We start from the raw sequence: 25,855 nt of genomic DNA, 5'->3' as shown, positions 1-25,855 counted from the left end.
GGAGAAGGAGAGGTGGAATGTTATGATCCTTACAAAGACCTCTTTACAAAACATGGAGATAAGGATAAATAACCTTTCTCCTTAAAATCTGTTTACCAATTAGAATAGGTCAGCATGGTATAGAGTGACCTAGAATTTTCCTGGAAGTTACCATGCACAGTGGGAATTTAAAGATTGGGTTGTAGCCTGCTGTTTTTCAAAAGTCAAAGGAATATCTGTGAAAACCCTCTGGAAAGCTCCCTGGATCCCCCCAAAAAAACTGGAGAGAAGGAAGGGCATATCCTTCTCCTGAGAGAACCACTCGTTCTCTCAAATTGTTCCCTTTTCCTTTTTCCTGTCCCTTCAATAAACTTATGCCTGCTACTCTTAGCAATGTGTCTGAAATATCTAATCAGAGGAGAAATCAAGTCATGTTAAATACCAAAAATAAATAAAAATGGCTGGGAATCCAAATCTTGTATAAATAATAACCCTGAATGTTAATGGCCTAAACTCACCAATCAAAAGACATGGACTAGCAGATTGGATCAAAAAATAGACCCAACAATATGTTGCCTCCAAGAGACTCATCTCATAGGAAAAGACATCTACAGGCTGAAGGTGAAGGGTTGGGAAAAGTCATACCACTCACATGGACTTTGGAAGCAAGCAGGGGTTTCCATCCTCATATCAAATAAGTAAGACTCCAAGGTCAAGTTAATAAAAAGAGATAAAGAAGGACACTACATACTGCTCAAGGAACCGTACACCAACAAGACTTAACAATTATAAATATATATGCCCCAAACAATGGACCATCTATGTTCATCAAACAATCTCTTCTCAAGTTCAAGAGTCAAATAGACCACAACACAATAATTTTGGGTAACTTTAACACACCTCTTTCACCACTGGATAGAGCTTCCCCCCAAAAAAAAATGCTGAACAAATAAACTCTATAATACAATCAATAACTTAGACTTAACTGACATATATAGAATATTTCATCCTTCAACAAGCGAGTACACGTTCTTCTCAGCAGCACATAGGGCCTTCTCTAAAATTGACCATATAATGCCACAAAGCAATTCTTAGAAAATATTTTTAAAAAATAGAGATACTATCCTGCATTCTATAAGATCAAAAATCAGGATGAGAAAGGATTTCCATGGCTGCCTTAGATCACTGACATAACTAATGCCCTGTCACAGCATGAAAAGGAATGAAGGCCTGACACATACTACAACATTGATGAACCTTCAAGACATAATTGTAAGTATTGATATCAATCACAAAACCCCTAACAATTATTTAAAAGTGTTGAAATCAATCATTCAATTCCACATATTATATAACAATTACTTGAAGTGTCTCCATAATAAACATATCTATAGAGAGATGAAATTGATTAGATATTACCTAGCAATGAGGCATATAGGATGATTAGAGGTACTAGGAGGGTTTGGATTTAAAATATTTCCATATTGAATATTAACTGAGGTTTCCAATTCTGAGATTCTTTTCTGAGATTGAACAACTTATATATACACTTAAAATGGTGGTTTGTATACTATATGAATTACATGCAATTACATTACTGCAAATATATTTTAAATGATACCTAAGAAATATTGTTTCAACTGTATATTTAGTTTACTTGCAGTCAAGAAATCTATAAGCAAGATCACCTCACTAGCCATTGTTCCTTCCATATTCTAAAAATCTGAGCATAAGAGAGGTGATCATACATGCAGGATCATAAATTCTTAACTGTAGGAATGCATTTGTATCATTAAAGAGTCATTAAAATACACAAGCATGAAGTCATCTAACCTTTGATTTTTCAACTTGGAATCCAGATATTCTTAATGTTCACTTGTGTATTTACTTTCATGGGTACAAGTTACCTTTTAAACAAATAATATTTTTTCTCAGATAGCAACAAGAATAGAGGGAATTCAATGTGAAAGGAAGCCTGCATTTCACCAGGATGTCTATGAAAATGACTGCAGTTCTGCTCCTGTTACTGCTGATAGTCACATTGGTTCTGGAAGTTGTGGAAAGGTGCTGGTGTGGGCAATGGAATACAATCATTGGATCAATATAAAGATAATACTGGAGGAGCTTACACAGACGGGGCATGAGGTGACTGTTTTGCAACCTTCAGATTTCATTTTTGTGGATAGTGACAAATCATCTGCAATTAAATTTGAGAGCTATCCTTCATCATTGTAAAGAGAAGATATAGAGACTTTTTCTTCTCAATCACTAAGTGCATTGATTAATGAGATGCAATAAAAAAACATTTTGGAAATATTATTCAATATTTCATGAAATTTTGAATCAATTTTCTGATTATGTAGAGAACGTATGTAGAGATGCAGTTTTGAACAAGAAACTCTAAGGAAAATTACAAGAGTCAAGGTTTGATGTCATTCTTTCAAATGCCATTTGTCCCTGTGGTGAGCTGCTGGCGGAAATTCTTCAAAAACCATTTGTGTACATTCTTCACTTCTCTCCTGGTTACATAGTGGAAAAGGGTATTGGGGGACTTCTCTTTCCTTCTTCCTATGTGCCTGTTATATTTTCAGGATTAAGTGATGAAATGACATTCAATGAATTGGTTTTATATATATATATATTTGTTTATATATATATATATGCTGTGCATGCATTATTTTGATTTTTGGTTTGAATCATTTAATTTGAAGAGATGGAATCAGTTTTATATGAAATGCTAGGTAAGTGACTTGTAGTATAAGGTCCTAACTTTTCTAGACCTTTATAAAGGTGAACTTATAACAATAAAAAATCAGAAAAAAATGTTAGTAGTTTCATGTAATAAAATATAATCATCTATCATTGAAGTGTCAGAAACTTCTGTATAAAACACACTAGAAAATCATATACCCACCACATAGAGTCCAGAGGACTTCTCTAGGCAACTGCATACCATTTACCATTGCACTAATCATTTTATTTATCTTTGAAAACTAATTTTAGTCTTTACTGTCTTGAAGAACCTAGACACAGAGATTGAGGACTTACACTCATATTTCTATTACAATGATCCATGTAGCCTAAGAAAATTGTTTTCCTTTAGTTCAATTAGATTCTTTTTTTTTTAAAGAGAGAGAGAGAGAGAGAGAGAGAGAGAGAGAGAGAGAGAGAGAAGTTTTTTAATCTTTATTTTTTAGTATTCGGCGGACACAACATCTTTGTTGTATGTCCTGCTGCGGACACAACATCTTTGTTTGTATGTGGTGCTGAGGAATGAACCTGGGCCGCACACATGCCAGGCGAGCTCCCTACCGCTTGAGCCACATCTCCAGCCCCAAGATTCTTTATTTAGAAACTCTTTTGTCAGTTTGCCTAATAAATTCCTCCTCCATTGTGTGACATTGTTTCCATCCCATACCAGGAGGCTCTTAATGGTGTTTTTTAGCACTTCCAAATTCCTTCACTAAGTGTTTGAAATTCATGCTCTTTAAGGCCTATAATGTTAAAGCACACAAAAAATGTAGATTGTTAGTCCTGTGTTTTAAAATATCTGTCAAAGAAAAAAAAAGGATGAAAATTAAAACTAAACCAAAAAATATTATTTTATATTGTCACAATTTCCAGCACTTTTTTCAAAATATTTTTTGTATAATAAATATTTGCAAGCTCCTAACATGAACCCAAAGCAGTATTAGGCACAAACAACAGAGTCATATTTAAACTCCTTTTAGTTCACTTTCAGAACAAGGGTCAGAGTTTTCTCTAAATTATACAAACTAGATGAAAGAATGCTGAAATGTTCTTTTATTAGCATGGTATGAATAATGGATCATGTAACTTTAATGTTTGCTTACATTTGTGTTACTTTTTCAACTTTAGGTAAAAAACTAAATATTTGCATCTATACTGGCTAGCTTATTTTGGTGCAATTAACCTTGTAAAGAATAAAGAGATTACAGATAATGTCTATTCCAAAAGCTCATATATATGATATATCTGTACATTTATATACATATATATGAAAAAATATATAATTATGAGCATCATATATATAATAAATATAGAATATGTATGTATATTTTCCATGTACACATAGTAGCTTTATCAAACTACACACATCTTTTGAAAAGAATGCATTTGGATGTATTCTACACAAATGGAGCACAATTTCTTTCTCTAGCCGAATATGATTCAGAGTCACACCAATACTGTAATAATACATGTACACAGGGTAATAATGTCTGTCTTTTTTTTTAAAGAGAGAGTGAGAGAGAAAAGAGAGAGAGAGAGAGAGAGAATTTTTAATATTTATTTTTTAGTTCTCGGCGGACACATAATGTCTGTCTTATTCCATCAACTTTCCCACCACTATATCCACTGCTCTCCATCACACCTCTCTGAACAATACAAAGTTCCTTCATTCTTCCCTTCCCACCATTGAGGATTAGTATCTGCATATCAGAAAAAACATTTGGCATTTGTTTTTTTGAGTTTGACTTATTTCCCTTAGCAACCATCAATTTACTTGAAAATGCCATAATTTTATTCTTCCTTAAGATTGATTACGGGGCTGGAGATGTGGCTCAAGCAGTAGCGCGCTCGCCTGGCATGCATGCAGCCCGAGTTCGATCCTCAGCACCACATACAAACAAAGATGTTGTGTCCGCCGAAAACTAAAAAATAAATATTAAAATTCTCTCTCTCTCTCTCTCTCTCTCTCTCTCTCTCTCTCTCTGTCTGTCTCTCTCTCTGTCTCTCTCTCTTTAAAAAGAAGACTGATTAATATTCCATGTATATATGTACATTATTTTCTTTATTCATTTATCTATTGGTTCCATAGTTTAGCTATTGTGAGTTGAGTGGCTATGAACATTGATGTGACTGCATCATTGTAGTATGCTGATTATAAGATTTTTGGGTATAAACTGAGGAGTGGGATAACTGAGTCAAATGGTGGTTTCATCCCAAAATTTCTGAGGAATCATCATATTCCTTTTCATAAAGTTTGCACCAATTTGTAGTTTCACCAGCAATAAATGGGGTACATTTCCCCCCACATTCTCAACAACATTTATTGTTGCTTATATTCTTGATAATCACCATTCTGACTGGGGTGAGATGAAATGTTAGAGTAGTCTTGATTTGCACTTCTCTAATAGATAAAGATGATGAACATTTTTTCATATGTTTGTTGAGCAATTGTATTTCTTCTTCTGTGAAGTGTCTCTTCAGTTCCTTAGCACATTTATTTGGGTTTTTTTAGTTTTCAGGTTTTTGAGCTCTTTATATCTCCTAGAGATTAGTGCTTCATCTGAGGTGCAAAACTACACACACTTTTAAACATACATTTCTTCATTATTGAAAGTTCTTTCCAACACCAGGCATATTCTTATCTGCACAACAACTTCCCAATGTTCTATAGGTTTAATCTTCTATTTTCTGCTCAGGACGACCAACTATATTGACAGAGACAATGTCCAAAGCAGATATCTGGCTTATTCACACCTACTGGGATTTGGAATTTCCTCACCCAATCCTACCAAATGTAGATATTGTTGGAGGACTCCACTGCAGACCAACCAAACCTCTGCCTAAGGTAAACTTGTTTCTATTTAGTTGGTTCTGTCATCCTTTCATTTTCACCAGGAATTATTCTCTCTTCCTCATTCAGAATGCTTAATCACATTTACAGAATTACAGAAAATGGTGCAAAGAGACCTATATATTGAAATCTTTCACATCTATACCTTCACAAATATGTGAATTTTATCTTTATTTCAGAAGAAGAAGATCTTTCAAGGATAGGGTGAGTTAAATGTAGAAATTCATTATTCAACACATAAAAAAATAGCAGTCATTCTCTCAAAGAATATTGAGAAGGGACTAGCATGTACCATAGGAAAGTGCTGAATATGCGAAGAAACAAAATAGCACAGTCTCTGTCACAAACACCTTCCATTCCGCATTGAAGTGTAGACTGTGCACAAGAAAGAGAAATTGTGTGGGGAATGTTATGATAAGGAAAGACCAGAAGCGTTTCTTGTCTACCCCAAGTCTATAGGGGGCCTCAAGAATACTCCCTGAGAGATCATGTGTCTCCATAGCTTAACTGCTGAACAACAAGATTAGAAAAAATACATATTGCTCAGGTAACAAAGAGTGCAAATTGTGGATTTTTAATGAATACTTATTAATTTGTAACACTTGAATTTGTAGGCTGCCCTGAGTTTATAATTATGAACAGATCTATAATTTTATAGAATTATATATCTTAAAATGAAGCAAAAAAATAATGTATTTTAATGAATATCACACCTTTATAACAGAGTTGGAAAGCAAGCATTTTTTACTACTTCATTATGTGATCATTTAAGAGACTTTTTGGCTACATCTTCAGTAGCAGCATAAAATGTGATCTTATTCAAAGTTTTAAATCCAATAGGATCACCCCTCATTCCACAAACAGTAAAACAAACAGTCTGAACTGCCAAACACTTGGGTAAAATATTTCTCCATTTAGATAAAGGGATAATGACAGTGTCAATAGAAAAGTTAAGATAACAGATAAAAGAGGACAAGAAAGAGGATGATTGGCAGACTAATCCTAGTATTTAAGAAAGGCTGGTGTGGTAATGAAGTTTCATAAATAAGATTCAAATCCACATCACTGATTGTCAGATCTTTATGAATTCTTAGAGCTCCAATGTGCTTTCGCACCACACACCATTAGATTCTCAGAAATTTCCATATATTTAGAAAATATAGCAAAATTCATAAAAAATGCACATTTTCTAAATTTTTGAATGGTTTAAATAGCTAGAAGAAAGGGTTTGAAATGTTCCCAGCAGAAAACAATTGAAAAATGCTTAAGATGGCACAGGTGTTAATTACTTTGATTTGATCATTTAGCTTTATATACATGTGTTGAATTATCACACAAATCTCCAAAACATGTACCACTATTATGGGAAAGTAAAAATTTTACAAAGTATCACACAAAAATAAAATGCCTTGCTCTATTTGCTTCACCACTTTGGAAATTACACGGACAAAAATGTTATGCTGTAATCATATTGATAGCATTTATTTATAAAAACATTGGAAATCATTTAGATATACAACATGAAGGAATGATGTAAAATATATACTTTTTCATGTTATACAATTACAATCATTTTATACAAGAATACCCCACTTTATTTTCAGCCATTTTGCAAATATATTTGGAAAATGAGGGATATACATTAAATAAGATTGTTATTTTCTTGGAGGATGAATAGGCATATATAATATGTGCCTAAATATCTATAAATATGTGCTATATATATGCACTTAGTTGTAAGAATAGAAAACAAAAACATGCAAATTTATATGTATTTGTTATCTAAGTATAGATCCCAGGTCCTCTTAATTACTAAGCAAATGCTGGAACACTAATCTCTATCTGTAGCCCTTAAAACACACATAAGTTAAGTAAATTGAAATTTTAAACAACAAGTAGTTTATTGGTAACATAATTTCTGTTTATTATACTATTCCAATTTTTATGATGAAATTTTAAAATTTAATTTTAAAGGTTGTTGTAGAATGAGAAGGACTAGTCTTCTCAGTGGTTAATCTGTACTCTTAGGATATTTCAGTTAATCATATAAGTGTGCACAAAATTTAAAAAAAAGAATGAATGAATAAATAAATAAATAAAATAAAAAGGCATATTTCCCATAAAAGGGATGAATAAGTATTTAAGCAGAGGATCAGTGAGAATAAATAGCAAATAAAATTGGCTACATTACTAAAAGTCATCTGAACACAGGAACTATCTGGATGTATGCGTGAGTCACAGGAGTAATGCATTCATCATGAAGAAGACATAATCAAGTTAAAATTATAATTTTAAACAATGCTGAAGACAATATGGGACCTGTAACAAATATGAAGTTATTTCATGTTGTTGCTTAAGATGTTTTTTTTCAAACAAAGCCTAACCAGTAATTAGAAAATGAAATATACTATGTGGTTTTTGAGAATGTGAATATCATTTCACAGATGAAAACAGAAAACAGTGACTTGAAAACAGAAACAATAAGGAAAGTGTGGAAATTGACAAGATTTCAAAAAACTTTTGGATCTCTATTTCATTTTTGAATGAGGGACTTTATAGAACAGGGTACAATTATTCTTGTATAGAATATATAAGGCAAAGGATCAGAAACCACCTGTTAGGATAATTCCAGGACAATTTCAGGAAGCATGTTTTTTTTTCTGAAATTTCAAAACACTGAAATGAGTTATTCTTTTTTTTTTTTAATTTTTTATTGATTATTTTTTTTATTGGTTGTTCAAAACATTACAAAGCTCTTGACATAGCATATTTCTTACATAAGCTTTGAGTGAGTTATGAGCTCCGATTTTTACCCCCAACGCAGATTTCAAACTCATATCAGTTACATATCCCCATTTTTACAAAATGCCATATTAGTAACTGTTGTATTCTGCTACCTTTCCTATCCTATACTATCCCCCCTCCCCTCCCCTCGCCTCCCATCCTCTCTATCTACCCCATCCACTGTAATTTATTTCTCTCCTTATTTATTTTCCCATTCCCCTCACAGCCTCTTATATGTATTTTTGTATAACAATGCGGCTCTCCCTCCATTTCCATGTAATTCCCATTTTCTTTCCCTTTCCCTCCCCCTTCATGTCTCTGTTTATTGCTAGTCTTTTCTTCCTGCTCTTCCTCCCTTCTCTAATCTTAATTGCTCTCATTATATCAAAGAAGTCATTTTGTATTTGTTTTTTAGGGATTGGCTAGCTTCACTAAGCATAATCTGCTCTAGTGCCATCCATTTCCCTGCGAATTCCATGATTTTGACATTTTTTAGTGCTGCGTAATACTCCATGGTGTATAGATGCCATATTTTTTTAATCCATTCATCCATTGAAGGGCATCTGGGTTGTTTCCACAGTCTAGCTATTGTGAATTGTGCTGCTATGAACATTGATGTGGCAGTATCCCTGTAGTACGCTCCTTTTAGGTCTTCAGGGAATAGTCCAAGAAGGGCAATAGCAGGGTCAAATGGTGGTTCCATTCCCAGCTTTCCCAGGAATCTCCATACTGCTTTCCAAAGTGGCCGAACCAATTTGCAGTCCCACCAGCAATGTACAAGAGTACCCTTTTCCCCACATCCTCTCCAGCATTTGTTGTTGTTTGACTTCATAATGGCTGCCAATCTTACTGGAGTGAGATGGTATCTTAGGGTGGTTTTGATTTGCATTTCTCTGACTGCTAGCGATGGTGAGCATTTTTTCATGTACTTATTGATTGATTGTATGTCCTCCTCTGAGAAGTGTCTGTTCAGGTCCTTGGCCCATTTGTTGATTGGGTTATTTGTTATCTTGTTGTCTAATTTTTTGAGTTCTTTGTATACTCTGGATATTAGGGCTCTATCTGAAGTGTGAGGAGTAAAAATTTGTTCCCAGGATGTAGGCTCCCTATTTACCTCTCTTATTGTTTCTCTTGCTGAGAAAAAACTTTTTAGTTTAAGTAAGTCCCAATTGTTGATTCTTGTTATTAACTCTTGTGCTATGGGTGTCCTATTAAGGAATTTGGGGCCTGACCCTACAATATGTAGATCGGAGCCAACTTTTTCTTCTATCAGACGCAGAGTCTCTGTTTTGATATCAAGGTCTTTGATCCATTTTGAGTTAACTTTTGTACATGGTGAGAGGAGAGGGTTTAGTTTCATTTTGTTGCATATGAATTTCCAGTTTTCCCAACACCATTTGTTGAAGATGCTATCCTTCCTCCATTGCTTGCTTTTAGCCCCTTTATCAAATATAAGGTAGTTGTAACTTTGTGGGTTAGTCTCTGTGTCCTCTATTCTGTACCATTGGTCCACCCGCCGGTTTTGGTACCAGTACCATGCTGTTTTTGTTACTATTGCTCTGTAATATAGTTTGAAGTCTGGTATTGCAATACCGCCTGATTCACTCTTCCTGCTTAGTATTGCTTTTGCTATTCTGGGTCTTTTATTTTTCCATATGAATTTCATGATTGCTTTATCTATTTCTACAAGAAGTGCCATTGGGATTTTGATTGGCATTGCATTGAACCTATAGAGAACTTTTGGTAATATCGCCATTTTGATGATGTTAGTTCTGCCTATCCATGAACAGGGTATATTTTTCCATCTTCTAAGATCCTCTTCTATTTCTTTCTTTAGGGTTCTGTAGTTTTCATTGTATAGGTCTTTCACCTCTTTTGTTAGGTTGATTCCCAAGTATTTTATTTTTTTTTGAGGATATTGTGAATGGGGTGTTTTTCCTCATTTCCGTTTCAGACGTTTTGTCGCTGATATACAGAAATGCCTTTGATTTATGTGTGTTGATTTTATATCCTGCCACTTTGCTGAATTCCTTTATTAGTTCTAGTAGTTTTTTTGTAGACCCTTTTGGGTCTTCTAGGTATAGAATCATGTCATCTGCAAATAGTGATAATTTAAGTTCTTCTTTTCCAATTTTTATGCCTTTAATTTCTTTCGTCTGTCTAATTGCTCTGGCCAGTGTTTCTAGAACTATGTTGAACAGAAGTGGTGAGAGCGGGCATCCTTGTCTTGTTCCAGATTTTAGAGGGAATGCCTTCAATTTTTCTCCATTCAGAATGATGCTAGCCTGAGGCTTAGCATAGATAGCTTTAACAATGTTGAGGTAAGTTCCCGTTATCCCTATTTTTTCTAATGTTTTGAACATAAAGGGATGCTGTACTTTGTCAAATGCTTTTTCTGCATCTATTGAGATGATCATATGGTTCTTATCTTTAAGTCTATTTATATGGTGGATAACATTTATTGATTTCCGTATATTGAACCATCCTTGCATCCCAGGGATGAATCCTACTTGATCATGGTGCACAATTTTTTTAATGTGTCTTTGTATCCGATTTGCCATTATTTTATTGAGGATTTTTGCATCTAGGTTCATCAGAGATATTGGTCTGTAGTTTTCTTTCTTTGAGGTGTCCTTGTCTGGTTTCGGAATCAGGGTGATGTTTGCCTCATAGAATGAGTTTGGAAGAGCTCCCTCTTTTTCTATTTCCTGGAATAACTTGAAAAGTATTGGTATTAATTCTTCTTTAAAGGTTTTGTAAAACTCCGCTGTATACCCATCCGGTCCTGGGCTTTTCTTGGTTGGTAGTCTTTTGATGGCTTCTTCAATTTCATCCATTGATATTGGTCTGTTCAAATTGTGTGTATCCTCCTGACTCAGTTTGGGCAAATCATATGTCTTAAGAAATTTCTCGATGTCCTCACTATCCTCAATTTTATAGGAATATAGGTTTTCAAAATAATTTCTAATTACCTTCTGTATTTCTGTAGCATCTGTTGTGATATTGCCTTTTTCATCCCGTATGTTAGTGATTTGAGTTCTCTCTCTTCTTCTCTTCGTTAGCATGGCTAAGGGTCTATCAATCTTATTTATTTTTTCGAAGAACCAACTTTTAGTTTTGTTAATTTTTTCAATAGTTTCTTTTGTTTCAATTTCATTGATTTCTGCTCTGATTCTAATTATTTCTTGCCTTTTGCTGCATTTGTTGTTGTTTTGTTCTTCCTTTTCTAGGGCTTTGAGATGAAGTGTGAGTTCATTTATTTGTTGGTTTTTCTTTTTTCTGAGGAATGACCTCCAGGAGATGAATTTCCCTCTTAAAACTGCTTTCATTGTGTCCCATAGATTTCGATATGTTGTATCTGTGTTTTCATTTATCTCTAAGAATTTTTTGATTTCCTCCTTTATGTCTTCTGTAACCCATTGATCATTAAGTAACATATTGTTCATTTTCCATGTGATATAGGATTTTCCCTTCCTTCTTTTATCATTAATTACCAGTTTCATTCCACTATGGTCGGATAAAGTGCATGGTATTATCTCCACCCCTTTATATTTACTAAGGGTTGCCCTATGGCATAATATATGGTCTATTTTTGAGAAGGATCCATGTGCTGCTGAGAAAAACGTATATACACTAGAAGATGGTTGATATATTCTATATATGTCAGTTAAGTCTAGGTTATTAATTGTGATATTGAGTTCTATAGTTTCTTTATTCAACTTTTGTTTGGAGGATCTGTCCAATGGTGAGAGAGGTGTGTTGAAGTCACCCATAATTATTGTGTTGTGGTCTATTTGATTCTTGAACTTGAGGAGAATTTGTTTTATGAACGTCGCAGCACCATTATTTGGTGCATAAATATTGATAATTGTTATATCTTGTTGGTGAATGGTTCCTTTTAACAGTATATAATGTCCTTCTTTATCCCTTTGGATTGATTTAGTCTTGAAGTCGATTTTATTCGATATGAGGATGGCCACGCCTGCTTGCTTGCGAGGACCGTGTGCGTGATATATTTTTTCCCAACCTTTCACCTTCAGCCTGTGTACGTCTTTTCCAGTCAGATGTGTCTCCTGGAGGCAGCATATTGTTGGATTTGTTTTTTTAATCCATGTTACCAGCCTATGTCGCTTTATTGGAGAGTTTAAACCATTAACATTTAGAGTTACTATTGATGTATATTTTGTACTTCCAGCCATGTTTGATTATTTATCTCTTTTTTTTTATAGTTTAGTTTGTTTCTCCATTGTTAGCTTTCCCCCCACCATCTGTCCTTATTGAGGTACTTCCCATTGTTGGCTTTGGTTATTGTTATTCACTTCTTCCTCGTGTAGTGTTTTGTTCAAGATGCTTTGCAATGCTGGTTTTCTGGCTACAAATTCTTTTAGCTTTTGTTTATCATGAAAGATTTTTATTTCGTTGTCGTACCTGAAGCTTAATTTTGCTGGATACAGAATTCTTGGTTGGCATCCATTGTCTTTCAGTGTTTGAAATATGTTGTTCCAGGATCTTCTCGCTTTCAGCGTCTGTGATGAAAAATCCGTTGTTAATCTTATTTGTTTACCCCTGAATGTAATCTGTCTCTTTTCTCTTGCAGCTTTTAATATTTTCTCTTTGTTCTGTATATTTGATATCTTCATAACAATGTGTCTTGGCATTGGTCTACTGTGATTTTGTGTGCTCGGTGTCCTGTATGCATCTTCAATTTGTATATCTGTTTCCTTTTTTATTTCTGGAAAGTTTTCTGTAATTATTTCTTTTAGCAGGTTACTCATTCCCTTGGTTTGACTCTCTATCCCTTCCTCTATCCCGATCACTCTTAAATTTGGTTTTTTTATGTTGTCCCATATCTCTTGGATGTTTCTCTCATGGTTTTTAACCGTCCTATCAATGTTGGCTAGACTCTTTTCAAGATGATATATTTTGTCTTCATTATCTGAAGTTCTGGCTTCTACTTGCTCCATTCTATTAGTGATACTCTCATTTGAGTTTTTAATTTGGTTTATAGTTTCCTTCACTTCTAAGATTATCATTTGATTCTTTTTTATAATCTCTATCTCCTGATACAGATGCTTAACTTCTTCTTTTATCTGTTTATGTAATACATTCTCAATGTGTTCTTTCGCTGCTTGAATTTGCTGTCTCATATCCTCTTTAAGGTTCCGTTCCATCTGTCTAAGGTGTTCCTTGAGCTCTTTGTATGACCATTTTTCTGATGACTCTAAATCCTCCTGAATATTTAGGCTATCCTGCATTGTTTGTACTCCTTTTCTTCCTTGCCTTTTGAAGCTGCTCATGTTGCTTCTTGTTCTGTTTGACTGTTGAGCTATTGTTTACTCCTATAAATTTATTTGATGCTTGGGATGAAAGGTATTAGAAGGGAAGGGAGGTGGTCACTAAAGAGAATGAGAGTAAGCAGGTAGAATTCAAGGAATGGGGAATAAGAAAATTGAAAAGAAATGTAAAGACAGAGGAAAAGAAGGAAAGAGAGAAAAGGATAGAGAATTAAAGAGAATTTAAGGACAAATAATAATAATAGAAATGAGAGATGAAGTTTAAAAATGGAATAAAATAAGATAAGATAAAATGGATTAAAAATATCCTTTAAAAAGACAGCAACAATAAAAAATAATAATAATAAAAAACAAATTAATAAAAAAAATAAAAAAAATAAAAAAAAAATAACAAGAAAAAAGAAAAAAAAATATTTATAAATGCAGTCCTAGAGTGCGATTAACTGTTCTTCCAGTAGATGGCGCTGTGGCCACCGGGCCAAGTTCCTCCTCTCAGTGGTTGGGATTCAATCTCTGTGCAGCAGATCTTCCTCCCGGACTGGGCGGGTCTCCACTCCTGCTGTTCGCCCTGTGGGCGGGGCCTGTTGCCGAGCCCGGCGGGGGTCGTTTGTGGCGCTGGGCTGGCAGTTTGGATGTGGTCGTCTGGAGCCCTGCACCTCCAGAGGGGATTCACAGATCTGGGCCTGCTGGAGCGGGCAGGCAGTGCCCTCTCCCCCACTCACTGCAGCATGTGGGCAGCGGCTGCCTGTCTGCAGCTGGTGTCAATTTACAGAGCTGGACGGGCTCGGGCCCAGGCAGGCAGCGCCCGTCCCCACTGTCGCTGCAACGTGTGGGCAGCGGGCGTTTGGCGGCAGCTGACGACCACTCACAGAGCCCAATGGGCGGGGGCCCAGGCAGGCAGCGCCCGCTCCTAAGCTGGCTGCAACGTGTGAGCAGCTGTTGGCAGAGGTTCACAGAGCCGCCAGCGTGGGTCCAGGCAGGCCACGCCCGCTCCCACGATCACTGCAACGTATGGGCAGCGGCAGGGGCCGGTTCCCAGAGCCGCCAGCGTGGGTCCAGGCAGGCCGCGCCCGCTCCCACGATCACTGCAACGTATGGGCAGCGGCAGGGGCCGGTTCCCAGAGCCGCCGGCGTGGGACCAGGCAGGTAGCGCCCACTCCCAAGGTCGCTACAACCAGCGGCCGGGGCGGTTCACCGAACCGCCGGCGTGGGTCCGGGCAGGTAGCGCTCGCTCCCAAGGTCGCTGCAACCAGCGGCCGGGCCGTTTCCCAGAGCCGCCGGCGTGGGACCAGGTAGACAGTGCCCGCTCCTCTGTTTACCGCAACGTGTGAGCTGCAGCCATTTGGCGGCAGCCGGCGGGGCTGTGTCCCAGCTCTGCGTTGCCGAGATTCAGGCGTCTGGGACACGCTGCCACCTCCAATTAAACTTACTAGTTCCAGGCAGGTCTCCTTTCAGCTGAATTTTGCTAGAGGTTTCTCAGTAGGACGCCTGTGGGTGTATTCTTTCTGATCCCGTTACAGCGGAGGCACTGACAGTGCTGTTTCCTCGCTGGCCGCCATGTTGTCTCTCCTTTATTGATTATTTAAAGCATTACATAGCTCCTGATATATCATCTTTCATACATTAGACTCAAATTGTGTTTTGAACTCCCATTTTCACCCCAAATATAGATTGCAGAATCACATCTGTTACATATTCACATTTTTACATAATGCCATATTAGTGTCTGTTGTATTCTGCTACCTTTCCTATCCCCTACTATCCCCCCTCCCCTCCCCTCCCCTCCCATCTTCCCTCTCTATCTCCCCTGCTGTTGTTCAATTCTCTCCCTTTTTTTTCCCTCCCCCTTGCCCCTCATAGCCTCTTATAATTTTATGTATCCTTGAAGGTTATTCAATAGTGTGATCAAATCTCTACTGGAGAAAGGCCTGGTGGAACTGTCCCACTTGTGTGAATTTCCTGCCAAACCCAGTAGGTGATATCAAAAATCTGTCACAGTCAGGTATACACAGGATATTCTACAGGGACCTCAAGTTTACAATATGATTTCATGTCATAATATGTACAGAAATATGTTCATCAAACATTTAGCTAAATATATAAACTATTAGGGAATAAACATGACTCTTAACAATAAAGAATGATTTAGTGGTTCAATTTGCAATATTTTGATGAAATTGATCTAATAAGGGATTTTAGAGCAAAGAAAAAGATATGTAAGGATTTTCTTCAATTTATCCTAATTTTTCTTTACATTTGTTGAGAAATAAAGGAGCAATGAACACACCATACTTCACCATACAATCATCACCACTGCATTGTGGTATATCAAAAGTATTCTGTGAATCAGAATCTTGTACCAGTTTGGTAATAAATTATTTTAAGTAACATCAGGAGACTTTAACTAAAAAGCTTTACATAAATTTTATACTTCACTTTTAACAAAAAATTGTCTCCCTTGGCCTGTGCAGGGAAGGAATTTCTAACCTTCAGAGGTGTGGGCTGGCTGGACATAAAAAGCTAGAAAAGTAATATCAAGAAATAAATACAAAAGATGCAGAAAAAATATTTTTTTCAATATGGGTCATTGACAGGTGAAAGATACTTAATGGGTCTGATCCTAACAAAGGGAAAAGACCATAAATGTTTTATTTTAGTGAAATATACCAAAGCAATTTATTTCTTCAGAGGCTTCTTCAAGGTGAAACAAGAAGCAAGAGCTGTTCAAGTTGGCTCAGACATGCCCATGGTTTATTTGCAGACTTCCAACAACAACAACAACAAAAAATATTTGGCATATGATCTGCAATGATTATGCAGTGAAATTTGTCATTCACAATTTTGAGTCCTTGGTGATGGCATAGACATCAACATCACAACCACAGAAATAGAAGCATTCAGCTTCAGAAGGTGAGGATACTTTAGAGAGCCAAGAGCCAGATAAGTATCTGGGAAGTCAGGATATTGTTCTCTATGGACCAATTCAGGAGGATGGACAGGGCCAAATATTGTAGTTTTGTTTGGTGAGTTGTAGCCACATAATGAAGGAAACCAGAATTAAAAAATCATTGAGGATGGACACATGAACCAATACAATTTACAGGTTAGAGTAACACAAAAAGATGTGCTATAACATTCTATTGTAACAAAATCTACCTACAATCTCTTAATGTTATTAAGAAAGTGAGTAAGGTTATTCTTGACAAAATGTGTTCCAACTGTTTTGGATTTATAGAATTATTTACATCAGTACAAATGGAATGGAAATTGACTGCATAGTGCTTTGTGAATTTGCTTTGCTGAATCTTTTTGCTAGGAGTATCAAATAAAAATTCTAATCTCCTCTTAAGGCTGGGAAGTCAAATCAGGCATCAGAATTTACATTTAATACTCTTAGATTTTGGTAAATTCCTCTTTACTTGCAGTCCCTAGGATAATTTAAGATTCCTGGACCTGATAAGAAATGCCTTGTTTATCAATGCAAATAGGAGGGAACTCTAGAATTCATGACTATTTTGTCACACAAGAATATCTTGTGTTTATTAACAAAACCAAATACATATGTTAGAGCCCCATGTCCAAATTACAAAAATGCATGGTTCCATCCTTTAATTAGTGTATCAGTGATTAGTTTTAGTTTGAAAGGGACTAGTGTCTGATTAATATATACAACATAACAGTATATAATAAGTTATCAAGACAAATATTTTCAAATACTCTTTTTGGGAAGATGCAATATGACACCAGCAAAATCAGGTATCATCTCAAGGTATTTCCTTGTTAACCCTATGTGACTGTTTAATACATACAGAATGAAAATATAAGCTAATAAAATACTTAATGCTGATTGCTCAGAAGCATAGTTTTTTTTTTAATTAACCACTGTCAATGCAATATTTTATACCAAAGATTTATTCAAGTAATGTGAACATGAAGCCTGTTTGAGTTTCTTTACTTCTCCTTATTCTAGATGTTTGGTTAGATTTAGTTTCTACACATGTTGATTTAACTCTAAGTCAATGTGAATAGAAATCTGTACAGGAATTTTATAAATTTAATAATGAATACCATCTTGAACTTAGGAAATATCATATAAACATAACACATACTTTTTAAAATTTTTCGAGAGAGAGAGAGAGAGAGAGAATTTTTTAATTTTTTTTTCAGTTTTTGGTGAACACAACATCTTTGTTGGTATGTGGTGCTGAAGATCGAACCCAGGCCGCACGCATGCCAGGCGAGTGCACTACCGCTTGAACCAAATCCCCAGCCCAACATAACACATACTTACATAAATAAACAAACTGAATAACATAACTTCACAGAACCTATGGACTGCATTCTAAAATTTGAGCTATAAATCAGGTAACACTCTAATACAAAACTCAATTATTCAACTGTTTTTGATATAAGTTTTGAAGAGGAACTTGCACACACATAACCACAGCAGCACTATTGCCAAAAGTGAAGTCTTAGAAGCAAATTAAGTGTCCAAGAAAAACATACAGATAGACTATTAGTAATATATTTATATCTTATATAACTTACATTCCTGGGACATTACTTACCCTATAATACATAGGAAATAGTGAAACTGTGCCACAACCCAGATGAAAATTACTTACACTACAGTGTTAAAAAAAATCCAGTAAAGGGGAGCTGGGGCTATAGCTCAGCGGTAGAGTGCTTGCCGAGCACATGTGAGGCCCTGGGTTTGATCATCAACACCACATACAAATGAATAAATAGAATAAAGGTATTTTCTTAAAAAGTCCAATAAAGGGGCTAGGGTTGTGGCTCAGTGGTGGAGCCCTTTCCTTGCACATGTGATTCACTGGGTTCAATCCTCAGCACCACATATAAATAAATAAAGGTATTGTGTCCACCTACAACTAAAAACAACAACAACAATATTTTTAAGGAAAAAAAAACCTTCCATATATATTAAGTATCTAGACTACACAAATTCAGAGAAACAGAAAGTAGAAGTATAGTAGTAAAAGATCAAGATGAGAAAAAAAGAATTGTGTCCATTTTATATAATTTCTTGGTGTTGCGAAGTAATAGTGTTCTAGAATTGTTATCATAAGGATATAAATATGTGTAGCATTACTGAACTATGTACCTCAAAAAAAGGTTAAAATTATATATTTATGTTATGTATATATGAACTTAATTTTTAGAAAAGCCACTAATTTAGTATGTTCTGAAAATATTTTTTCTCTCCTTATGTGTTTGAATAAATCTTTGCTTTGTTGTTAGATTTGTGATAGAGCAAATTCTTTCCTTCACAGGAAATGGAAGACTTTGTCCAGAGCTCAGGAGAGAATGGTGTTGTGGTATTTTCAATGGGGTCAATGGTTGGAAACTTGATGGAAGAAAGGGCCAACATGATTGAATCAGCCCTTGCCCAGATTCCACAGAAGGTTAGATAATGGTACAAAACCAAGGAAAGAGTCTATTGAACTCTGTAAAGGGTCTTATAAATAAATTTCCTTGCAAAAGTTGCACACTTGTGATATGTATAATTTGTCTCAGTATTCCTTTTTTAAAACCAAATATATATAGCTACTTTTAAAATAGTGCAGAGATTATTTCTGATTTTAAAAAGTGAGCATTAACATTATGCTTAAGCACAAATATATTTCATAGGTTCAGTGTGAATATAATATTATATTAGTATGACAGATATACCAAAATACCAAATTCTGCCCTGCCTTGTCCTCTTTTTCCACGCAGGACCCATGAGAACAATGTAGTTACCAATGAAGTTAAGTTTGAATGAGCACCAACACAATGATAATAAGCAGGTCTTAAAAAGCCAAAATGCATCACAGATTGCTATCTTCCTACATAATCTTGGCCTCCATTCTTCTCCTAAATGATAAAAACGGCCTATTCCTGGAGCTGTCCTTTGTTCTATTCTGAGAAGGAAAGCCAGGATAACTAACAAACCAAACCCTTCTCCCTCCCTTTCCTCCCTCCTCTTTTCCTTATTTCGTGGTAATCTTCATCTCATGCTCTTCCTTCCTACTCTGTTTGAGGTGTCACAGTTTCTTTAATTGTACACATTCTCATACTTCCACTTTTATAACTACACATGATATTGCTACTATCCAGAGTGTTCTCTTTCTTTTTATTTACATGGCAACCTTGCTTCCACTTTCAAGTCTCAATTCACATACTTCCATGTAGCTTTCATAATTTCAGTACAGTTTCATGGTTATAATAATCTGCTATCTAGAAAATAATTCATCTCCAGTGGCTCATGTTGTGCATTTCTTATCTTATTTATGACTCAAAATTAGTAGAGTGCCTTAATTACTTCTAATCCTAGGTCATCCAAAAACCAGGGCTTTTATAACTCATGGTGGAACCAATGGCATCTAGGAGGCCGTCTATCATGGCATCCCTATGGTTGGCATCCCATTGTTTGAGGATCAACCTGATAATATTTATCACACGAGGATCAAAGAAGCAACTGTTAGATTGGATTTAAACACAATGACAAGTACTGATTTGCTCAAAGCATAGAATACAGTCATCAAAGATCCTTTGTGAGTATAACGTTTTTTTTTTTTCACTTAGATATATGTATAGACAGAGTCCCTTGACAGTGAAAATAGATTTTCTCCTATTTTTAGTCCAATTTTCAAACATGAAATGATTTATAAAACATGATGTGTGCTTTTACTAAATCAGGACTTTTAAAAGTAAAAATCAAACTAATGCAGTGACTATATGACTTCTTATTATTCAATCAATGTGATGCTAAAAACATATATTCTGTGTAGCTAAATGTAAACAATTTTTTAATACAACAGAACACATGGAAAAGTAAATGAATTTGAAGAAAGATAATATTTCAAAATCTCATATTTCTGAAACTATTAATCTTTTTATATATTGTAACCATTATTATGCAGAGTAGAAAACTTGATATATGGATAATATATGTAATGGCAAATCCAGGTCATTTTCATTTCCTTTGTTTAAATACTTATAATTTCTATAGTAACCAACTTTTAAACTCCTCTTTTCTATATCTTTTTTAGATATACATGAAGAGTTGTACCCTATAGTCACCTGGCTGGGCACAGAACAATTCTACTTCTTCCTGCTAACTAACTGCAGTTTAGTACCTATTGTCCAACATCTCTATTCCCAAACCCTCCTAACCTATGTGGCTTCTGCTTAGCACAATGCTAAACTTACTTCCATGAAATCGACTTTTGTTAATTTTACACATGCAGGAGACACACAGTACTCTCTCTTATGTTCTAGTTTATATTATTTTACATGATGTTCATCAGTTCCTTTCCCGCTCCTGCAAACATAGGATTTCATTCTATTTTTAGGGCTGAATAATAATTCACTGCATATATATTTTACTTTTGTTATCTAAAAACGAATGTGTTACTTGATTTCATATCCTGGCTAATGTTGGGAGAGCTGTAATAACATGGGGGTACAGGTATCAACTGATATACTACTGATGTCTTTTTCTTAATTTTTTATTTATATTTATTTATATTTAATAAAATAAATTTAAATTTATATTTATATTCAATAAAATAAATATATTTATTTATATTTGTTAGTGGAAAAGTTGAGCTCCAGGAGAGATGTATTTTTAGTTTCTCAAGAAACTTCTTTTCCAGGGCAGTTGTTCTAATTTACATTCTGGTAGTGGTCTGTAAGAGTGCCTCTTACTCTGCAACCTTGCCAACATTTTTCATTTTTTGTGTGTTTTTGACTATAGCCCTCATTATGTATATTTGATTATTTCTTGTGGTTGTTTTCATTTGCATTTTCTTCAGGATTAATGATGGGCAGGATCTTTGCACATACTTGTTGCCCATTTCTCTTTATTGAAAAATGGAAATTTAGATTATTTATTCATTTTTAAGCATTTTTTCCTCTGGAGATTATAGAATTCCTCATAATATCAATATGATTTCTCAAATTCACAGCCTGCTTTATTTTGGAGAATTGTGTACATTTAACTTTTTTGGAGAAAGCACTCAATAATTATAATCCTGTAAAAAGTCTAACAGTTCCCTTTGCTTCTGAGAGGCCGTATTGCTGCTGTCTTTTAGTATAAATCCAGCCTCAGCATCACTTCTCTTCTGAGCATCTGGAAAGATGTTTGCCTTCTTCCAGCTAAGTCACTTTGCAGTAGAATGTCTGCTTTCTACAGTTAAGCTATGGAAGAAAATATGTGGTGTCATTAGTTCATTATTATTTCTTCTTAATCCTTCAAATGAATTCACCTGGTTGCCCACTCTCATAATCATACTTTAAAAGTAGATACTAGGTCTCAATTTTATGTTGTGGTAATATAGAACAAGAACAGGAAAAAATGCTGAATTTTGCTCTCTCCTCAAACAGAACACAATGTTACCTATATTTGTTACAGTTATGTTATGAAATGTAATGAGTTTTTGTAGACAGTTTGCAATTATGTTACTGTTCTATAACCTGTAATTATGAAGAATTTGTCTAATTTTTCTCTTTCTTCAGTAGCTGATTGTCTCATCATACCCATAACACTAGCATGGGATCTAAATCATTTGGAATGACTGAAAAAAAAAAAACCATCACACTTTTCCTTCAGAACTTGGCATGTTGTCTATTATAATAATCTTTAACACTGAAAGCAATATAAAAATTATATAAATTGTTGTAAAATGGGTAAATCAACCCTCAAGTAATCCAACATCACAGAAAAATTTTCATGATTGAAATGGTTGAAATTGAGGAATAGTTAGTATTAAGTGAGCTTTTTCACCACTGTAAATAAAAGATCAACCAGAAGATTGTAGAAGAGGAAAATTTATTTGAGGGCTCACAGTTTCAGAGGTTTTAGTTGATAGAAGTTTAACTCCATTCCTAGAGGCTGGGGGTAAGGCAGAACATCATCTCAGGAGAGTGTGGTAGAGAGAAGCAGCTCACATGATTATCAGAAAACAAAATATATACACCAAAGCCATGACCCAAAGACTTGCATCCTACAGACACATCCACCTGCCCCTACTTACCACTCAATTAATCCCAGTAGGTCATTAATTTACTGATTGGCTTAAGGCATTCACAGTCTAATCATTTCTCCTCTGAACCATCACACATTTTCTCACACATGAGCCTTTGCAGGACATATCCAAGTATAAAAGTTAATTATCTTTTTGGGTATGAAGACTACAATCCAAGCCTGACAAGAAACATTCTCTGTCTTAAGTTATTAACTCAATTTAAATATGAAAACATATATTTCATATATTTCCTACTTCTTTATTGATGGATTATAATTGTATAAATGATAGGATTTAATGTGACATATTTGTACATTCCCACAAATACACAGTATGACAGTATAATTTAGCTAATAACACTCCCCAGCACTTTTCCCTCCCTCCCTGTCTCCCACATTTTGGTCCCGTTTATCACCTGATCACCCAATGATTTTCATGAGATCTTCCTTCATCTTTCCTTTTCCCCTCTAGCTTCCATGCTAGGAGCCACAAGCAAATAGTATGATGCATGGCATTTTCAGTTGTAAGGTGACGCCAGCTAGCCATTGAGATGATATGATTATGTTAAGATTTACATTCATATGGAAATTGGACTCTTGCTGTTCACCTTGGCCTGCTACGGGACTCATGTTACGGGACTCCTGGAGAGTTCCCATTGGTTGGGGAAGGATAGTAGGAGGGAATTCCGGGGGAGGTCCGCCCCCCCCTTCCGGTAGACGGGCGCGTGGGTGGACCGGTTTTGGCTTGCTGGCGCGTAGGGAGTATTGGTGGCTTTTTCAAAAATAAAGTTTTGTTCCTGCTTGAGTGGCTCGTGATTCTGTGCCCAGCCAGACTGAGGCACTTCCACATATGAGAGAAAATATGAAATCCTTGATCTTCTGATTTTGACCTATTGTGTTTAGCATAATGGCCTTAAGTTCCACCCATTCTTGTGCAAATGACATAATTTTATTTTTCTTTATGTCTGAATAAAACTCATATAAATATATACATCACATTTGCTTTATACATTCATCCCTTGGCAGACACCTTAGTTTGGCTATTGTGAATTGTGCTGCTATAAACATGAATATGCAATTTCACTGTAATAAGATGACTTTAATTTAGTTCTTCAGGGTAAATACTGGGAAGTGGTATACCTGTGTCATATGATAGTTCTATACATAACCTTTTGAGGAACTGCCATACTGAATATCCATATTGGTGGTACTAGTTTACAATTCCAAAAGGAGTGTAAAATTGTTCATTTTTCTCTACAATCTCTTTAGCATCTATTATTCTTATTCTTGGTGACTACAATTCTGACAATTATGAGATGAAATCTCAGTGTAATTTTGATTTAAATTTCCATGAAGTTTGAAGATGTGCAATATATATATATATATATATATATATATATATATATATATATATATAGAGAGAGAGAGAGAGAGAGAGAGATATGTATATATAGATAGATAGATAGATAGATAGATAGATAGATATATTGTTGTTGTTGATGTTGTTGTTGTCGGCCATTTGTATTTCTTCTTTTGGGAATTATCTAATTTATTTTCCAATTTAATAATTTGGTTGGTTGTTTGGCATAAAGTTTTTTAAAATTCTTTATATATTCTAGAAATCAATCCTCTGTCAGAATATAGCTAGCAAAGATTTTTTTCCCATTCTGTAGGTTCCTGCTTCACAATTCTAATGGTGTGTGTGTGTGCAGAATATAATTAATTTGGTGTGTTCCCATTTATTAACTCTTGGCATTATTTCCTGACCTTTAGGGGCTCTATTAAGAAAGCTGTTGCTTTTGCCCATGCTAGAGTGTTGACCCTTCAGTTTCTTAAAGGAATTGTATAGTTTCTGTACTAATTCCTAGGTATTTGATCCATTTGGGGTTGATTTTTGTATAGGGTGAGAGATAGGGGACTCATTCTTCTACACATGGATAACCAGTTCCTCATCATCATTTGTGAAAAAGGAAATCAATAATTTCTGCAATGTATGTATTTGGCACCTTTGGCAAGGATCAGACAAATGTATATACGTGGGGTTTTCTGTGTCTTCTAATTTTACCAATAATATATGTATCTGTTCTATGCTGATACTATGTAGTTTTTGTTACTATACCTCTGTAGTATAATCTTCTAACCTATGTCTTTTGGTTGGTGAGTTTACGCCATTAACATTTAGGGTTATTATTAAGATTTGATTTGTATTCCCAGCCATTTTTGTTATTTAATTTGACTTGGTCTCTCCTTTGATTAGTTTTTCCTTTAGTGTAAGACCTCACTCTGCTGATTTTAATTGTTGTTTTTCATTTCCTCTTCATGAAATATTTTGCCAATGATGTTCTCTAGTGTGGGCTTTCTAGCTATAAATTCTTTTAATTTTTATTTATCATGGAAAGTTTTTATTTCACCATCAAACCTAAAGCTTAATCTTGCTGGGTACGAGATTCTTGGTTGGCATCCATTTTCTTTCAGAGCTTGATATATGTTCTTCCAGAATCTTCTAGCTTTCAGAGTCTAGTTTGAAAAATCTGCACATAACCTAATTGGTTGCTCCCTATATGTAATCTGATTCCTTTTTCTGGTAGTTTTAATATTCTCTCCTTATTCTGTATGTTTTGTATTTTCATTATAATGTACCTTGGTGTGATTCTGTTGTGATTTGTACATTGGTGTCCAGTAAGCCTCTTGAATTTAGTTTTCCAATTCATTCTTCATGTTTGGAAAATTTTCTGATATTATTTTATTGAATAAATTGTTTATTTCTTTGGTTTGGAACTCTATGCCTTTCTCTATCCCAATAACTCTTAAATTTGGTCTTTTATGCTATCCCATATTTCTTGAATGTTCTGCTCATGGTTTCTTACCATTTACACTGTGTGGTCTACATTCTTTTCAAGATTATATATTTTGTCCTCATTGTCTGAGGTCTCGTCTTCCAAGTGGTCTAATCTGGTGGTGATGCTTTCAATTGAACTTTTAAGGTTTTATTGTTTCTTTCATTTCAAGGATTTTTTCGTTTTTTTTTTTAGACCCTCTATCTTCCTATCAAAGTAATTTTTGCATCCTGTATTTGTTTATGTAGCTCTTGGTAAAATGATCTTTTGCTGTCAGAATTTACTTTCTTATATCTATATCTATCTCTCTCTCTCTCTCTCTCTCTCT

General features: G+C 35.1%; 1 pseudogene across 1 annotated transcript in view; it reads left to right on the top strand.

Moving 5' to 3' along the window:
• Positions 1 to 1,969: 1,969 nt before the first annotated feature.
• LOC308654667 (UDP-glucuronosyltransferase 2B31-like) overlaps positions 1,970 to 25,855 on the top strand; it is a 101,253-nt pseudogene continuing 77,367 nt past the window's right edge. Inside the window, exons 1-2 of the transcript in view lie at positions 1,970 to 2,720; positions 5,427 to 5,575. The product of the transcript in view is annotated as a UDP-glucuronosyltransferase 2B31-like (transcript). The remainder of the gene's footprint in view (positions 2,721 to 5,426; positions 5,576 to 25,855) is intronic.

The sequence above is a fragment of the Spermophilus citellus genome, assembly GCF_964194105.1.
Source record: "Spermophilus citellus genome assembly, chromosome: 8".
NCBI lineage: Eukaryota > Metazoa > Chordata > Mammalia > Rodentia > Sciuridae > Spermophilus > Spermophilus citellus.
The sequence above is the reverse complement of the archived record's forward strand: the minus strand, read 5'-3'. Positions and strand labels throughout refer to the sequence as shown.